Source organism: Adiantum capillus-veneris, chromosome 12 (genome assembly GCF_014529385.1).
Source record: "Adiantum capillus-veneris isolate H3 chromosome 12, ASM1452938v2, whole genome shotgun sequence".
Classification (NCBI taxonomy): domain Eukaryota; kingdom Viridiplantae; phylum Streptophyta; class Polypodiopsida; order Polypodiales; family Pteridaceae; genus Adiantum; species Adiantum capillus-veneris.
In genome coordinates, this window is record NC_140942.1 from 120,242,488 (window position 1) to 120,248,979 (window position 6,492).

The window sequence follows — 6,492 nt, forward strand, 5'->3', positions numbered from 1 at the left end:
AACCAAGGACGTCAACACCATGGGCACAATTGTCGCATTTGATTAAGACACATCTCTCTGTTGCAAAAACATTTAGATCGATGTGTATTATAAGAACATTTAGGGCTTATTGTCGACAAATTACCACTAGGAGCGGATGTTTGTTTGCAGGCATGTCGCCAAGGATCTTGTGAATCGTTCATGAAGAGAATCCTAGAGACTGCCAAAAGTTGATTGGTTAAGCCACACATTAGGAATTATTACTTTAAAAAAAAAGCATGGCCGATCAAAAGGTCAGGACTTTTGTTAATGAGTGCTACCTTAGTTGGTAGAGCAAGAGCCCCTTGTGTCTAAGGTCTTGGATTCAAACCCCCTTGACAATTTATGTGACATGTAGCCCTCAAAGGTTGTTCCTCTAGCCCATATGATGGGTAGGCCAATGTTATCTAGCCGGGAAAGACTCACCTTAAGAGTTGGGCTGCCTCATGAGAGCATAACATATATACACACATAACACAACCGAGTCACTGAGAGAGAGAGAGAGTATCATTAGCTGTTTTTCTTTAAAAACAAGGTAGAGTTTCATCAAAGTGTGTGTGTGTGTGTGTGTGTGTGTGTGTGTGAGAGAGAGAGAGAGAGAGAGAGAGAGAGAGAGAGAGAGAGAGAGAGAGAGAACATCATTGGCCGATCTTTTGAAAAAACAAGGTGAAGTTTGAAAAATGGTGAAGATTTATGTTTGCATTCTAAAAGAAGAGAATGATTGAGAAGGAAGAATCATCGTGCCCTGGTCGGTCGGACATATTAGCCAAAGTCATCTAAGTTTGTGAAATGAATAGAACCATTCACAGACCAAACAAAATATTTCAATCACTCACATGAATTGTACATGTCGGAAATAATACACCTAATTGTCTTCTCCTATAAGGTTTCTTGTAAACAGCCAACAACAACATCATTTCCACCAAATAGAATGTAACTGTGACTTTCTCCAAAAATAGTTCACAAAAGTCACTAGAAAGCATCTTTGTTTTTTTCTTGAGACGCAAATGTAGATAAATGTTGAGCATGTTTAGGTACTTGAAATTTTTCTAGCACCATAGTTCAAATTTGTGGTTTTCGTGTCAGGGTGTAGGCCGCTCCCAAAAAAAATTGCACATACATCTAAGTCGTATCTAAAAAATGTAGCATAACAAGAGTAAGTTTTCCTACAGTATACATGGCCAAAAGCGGATACTCACCCATTCATAACCTATAAAGAGTAGATCATTTCAGGATCAAAATTAGCCTTTATGTCCTTTGTAAATGCTAAAGCATGCCTTAGAGGAGAAGGAAGAAAGTCTTACAATTATAGTGTAAGCCTTTTTTTTCTTGAGTTAACTGCAGGAAGGAAGTCAATCCAAACTTTGAGTCACAATCCAAGATTATGCCATTAAGATATTTTAACATGCTATGTCTGTCCTTCTGAAAGCTTTACTAGTCTATTTTGCATATCTTTCATCGTTGCTACATATCATGCTAATGCTCGCCATCTTGATTACTAACATACAGTTTTGCCTTGTCATGTTCAAGAAGAGTGTGTCTCATCTTACAATTGTGCCGCTTTAAGCTTCAAGAGTGTCACTTGAGAGCAAGAGGAAAATTTGGAAAACACTATAATTTCCAAGTCCATTATGTGTGGATATTTTTTTGCAAGAAATGACCATTCTATTAAATGAAAGAGGTAATTCTAATGATTCTCTCATAATGTAGTTTCTTGTTGTTTTAATAGTAATATACCATACCATATGATAGATTGTGTTTGCATATAGAGGTCAATTGCACACCTACTACTGCTAGATTTGTCCACATGCTATTCACAGGAGTCCCCGGTGGGCCTCATATACAAGTGCTTTTGGGCCCATGCTTGCATTGTAGATGCTTGGTACCATAGAGTCCCTATTGGAAATGAGCTCTTTTCCATCCTTCTAACTATCCTTGTTTTATAAAGTAATCATAAATTACAAAACACATAAATCATTTTCAATAATTTTCCTCAAGTTCTATAGATTCTCTTCTAGTTTTGTTCCTTCCAAATTCTTTCCAAATATAAAATTTGTAGAAAAATGTAATTTCTCCATATTTGTGAAAAGGTATCTTCACTTACCCATGTTATTTTGTGTTTAGAAATGAGTTCTAATATGCCCTATTTCCAAGTTTACCAAAAAATGTGTGTGTGTGTGTGTGTGTGTGTGTGTGTGTGTGAGAGAGAGAGAGAGAGAGAGAGAGAGAGAGAGCATAATAAAAGTTGAGACTATAGGTTATGCAACATATAGAAGTTGTGAGAGACAAAAGTGCTGAGCTTTTTTTTCACGCTTCAATAGACGTAGGTTAATTTTTCTTTGAAGATTTGGTGTGAGAAATAAAGATTCAAGATGAGAATTTTGAAAGTACACAAACGCCATTTGAAATACTCACAATAACTACTTGAGAAGGCGAGAAAGTGGAGAGCTTCTTACCAACACTTGGGTCAGTTTGGTTCAATTGCTTGCTATCAAACACATATGTATCTTTCTTGAGAAATGATAGTGCATCCACATATGCTTCCTGGTAATTCCAATGCAAAGTTTATTTGTATTCAAAATCACATTTCAAATAACATAACACTCCTTTAGGTGAACTATAGTTTTAGGATTTTACTCAAGGCTTTGTGAAGCCGCTTATGATTAGCCTTGGCGAGGGGCTATAGACACTCAATTTGTTCAACACCTCAAGGCTCGGCCTGAGCTTGAGGTTGTTTTGTAATATCATTGTTGTGATTAATACAATTCACTCACAAATTGTGAGTTTTGCAAAAATAAAATAAGAATTAACACTCCTTTAACTGGAATCATGCTAGCATAGTTGATAACATATGATGATATTTTCAAAAATCTTATTTGTTATTAAAATAACATTTCAAATAACATAACTTTTTTTTTTAAAAACCAAATAAAATTTTGAATACCATAAGATCTCTTTAAACCGAGAATTTCGCTGAACTGCATTTTAATTAACACAATATCCCTTTATTAGGAGGAAATTTACCGATAAGTCGATTACATTTTTAATGGCATCCAAGATAGGAGCACATGAGTAGCTCGATTCCCAAATTGAGTCTTATAGAACACAAGAAGAGTAGTGAGTAACTAAACTTTTTGCAGAGAGAAAAATTTTCAGTTAAAGGAGGAACAAAAAACGTGTTCTTACATAGCTAGCAAGAAAGTATCCCATAAATTGTGCAAAATCTCCATCATCGAGCTACATTAATAATTTCTTTTGTAAGTTGGAAAGAAGCTTTTGGATTCTCTCTCTCTCTCTCTCTCTCTCTCTCTCTCTCTCTCCATGTATTTGGACTATTGTGCTACTTACAATACTATCACTTTACTACCTAAAAAGCCAATTGTGAGAAAGAGAAAAGAAAAAAGCCTTTCCTCAAGATTTTTTTGGAGAAAATCTTAAATAAGAATTGTGTTTGGATGTGAATTTTTTTTGTCCAACACTCAAATACAGGTATGTACACATATATTTGCAAAGAGTGTATACATATTTGTACTTTTGCATGGAAATGCAATGCATGCTTATAAAGACTCACAATCACAAAATCATGTTTAAGAAATATATGTCTGCCATACTTACTCAAAACAAAATCCCTAATTTTTGCTACAAAGGTAAAGTAAATATCATCCTTTTTATATTAAGGGTTCTTGTTCATTTCACTTTACAGCTTATGAGAGTTTTTTGGAATTTATGTTATGCAAAAGATTTCACAGTACTTTGCACCATGGAAATAATGCTTAAGCTCCCAAGATCCACATGGAAATTGTGAATCTTTGTAACCCTCCGCACCTATGTAGCATTGAAAAGCGACTTGATATGTGTTGCATTTTTTTGTAGCTCTTCTTCCAAACGCCTTGTTAAGTTGCGATAAGCTGGTCCAAAAATTGGACCCCAGTGATTCACCAAGCTATACGTGTCAACTATTAGTTTGTCTTCCATTTCTAAAAATTAACCAAAATTGATGAGTAAAATTTTCCTCTCCATTGAAAATATTAGAGAATTACCATTTGTTCCTCAAAGTTTATTATATGGTAGAATTTTGGTTTTTCAATTTGACCAAGCATTCTAGCAACACTAAGTTCATAAGAAGCTTTTCTAACCACCTGGAAAGTTTTAATTAAGAAACACTTAAATCATTCTAATTGCCGAGAGAAAAAAAATCAACCAAAATCAAGTGATAAGAGAAATATATATTCATTATGAATTAAAATTGTCAAGCTATTTCTTCAATTGCATGAAAGGAAATAGCTTATGCTTTAGGTTTTTTGCATATTTATATATTTTCATACTCATTTGAAATAAGATATATTACAAAAAGATTTAGAGAAAAAATAGTAGAATAAAATGGTAAAACATTCATGATTTGTTAGTTTTTATAATTATTTTCTATAAGAAATTTTTTGACTCACAATGGTAGAAATGTGCTCTTCTTTAAGCAATAGAATTTCACTATATTAATTAATTTTAGAAGTTCATTACTTCAACTAGCTTGAACTAAGGCCACAAAGATCCATGTTAGAAGTGCACAGCTTTAATTACTTTAGAATCCCAATTCAACAAGTAAAAGTATCATAAACATATAAATAAATGAATGAATAGATTAAAAAATAAATAATAAATAACAAATAAATTCTATAATACTTTCATGTGCATATGCATTTTCTACATAGTAGCTATATGACAAAATTATTTGTTGTTGGTAGAAGCCACATAGAAAGTCGTTGTGATGTGGCATGTTTATAATGAGAAATCAAAATGTTCAACTCAAATTCTATGCCTTTTGCTATGTGGGATTAAATGCTACAATGTACATAGTGTTATATATGTGGAAACAGTTGTCATGACTGCAATCTTATGACTGCAGTCTTGTACATACCTTACTGGACTGGTGAGGCCCTCAGCGTGGCATTACCGTGTGTTTTATCACATAAAAGCATTTCTAATATGGTCTAAAAATTTACATATGTCAAGTGGATGGAGATGGCACACTCGTTTTGCCTAGTAAGTTTAATGCAGGCAATTCTGTTCAAAAATAGGAGGGTTCGAACATAGGCGTGAACGATGCATCTAAAGTGCTTGCTAGGTGGAAAAATGAGTTTCAACATGTAATTTGAGCGTGAGGGGATTATCCCACAAATTTAGGGACTTTTCCTAGCTCTTTTGGCCTTTTTACGACAAAAAGGGCATTTTTGGACTGAAAATGGCCATAAAATGGTATAAAATAACAAAAAATATCTCAAAATGCCACATCACTCATGGTGTGCATGACTATTAGTAATTAGATTGGTTTTTGAAGGGGCATATTAGGAAACCTCTCTCTAAAAGGATACACGTGCTTCTTCCATGGTGTGCTAGTGCAGTCCTACACTATTCCTACCCCGTGTTCGAGCGTGTGAAGGTTCCATTTAGGGTTTCCTCTCTTCAAAAAGGTATGTGGGCTTGTCTATGGAAGTTCTCAAGCTTCCATGAAATGGCCTCAATGAAGAATTGAAAGAGAAGAAAGTGCTTACGACAGGTCAAACAAGGAATCGCTCTTTTCTAGATTGAAAATTTCATGACTGGAGTTTTGTTCCTTTTTAGTGTGTCTTTTTCTTTGAATCTTCTGCGAGTCGCTTGATTTTGCTGCAAACTCTTACAGTCAAGGCTCGACACTTTTCTAGCTGCACTGTGTACTTCTTGCCACATTTTTGGTGAACCGACATGAAGTAGGCAAGGGTGAGGGCTCAAAATTTTCATTGAAGGTCTCCACACAAATCTTCAAAGCTATGGAGAAGCAAGAGGAACATGGGATGCGGTTTGATTATCTCACAATCCAAATGTTTCAAGCCATTGCAATTTGTCGTGTTTATGCAGCAAGAACAAGATGTTGGAAGAAGGGAGATTTCGTTAACCAAAGCCCTTTAATCACTGGTGAAGAAATGGGACCAATTTGATGGAAAAGATGTAGCAAAGTATCTTTGTGGGTATGTAAACTAGTCTTGCTTGGTGGGCCTCGCTATGTAACATGAATATAGCAGGACATATGCAAATTGGCATTTAACATCGCGCACTGAAGGAAATAGAAGCATGACTAATTTGGCAACGGTGGCACTACGTGAAAGGCAGATATACCTTTAGAAAATGCTATAGTTGTTTTGAGAGGAGACGGAGTTTAGTGCTTGGATTGTAACCTTGTAGGCCTTGAGAACTTCATATTGACACCTAGTATGGGAGAAACGAGCACAAATATAGTATGGCATCAATTTGTTTAGGTCTAAAGTAAAGATGCACAAAGTGCATTTACGATTGCATTACACTACATGTATTCACTACTTATGCATTTGATTCTTTAATACACCACATGTTGAAATTATTATTATGTATTGCTTACCTACCATATGCAAAGAGTTGTATGTATAATTAACATATACAGATACAGATGTTGATCGACATCGAGTG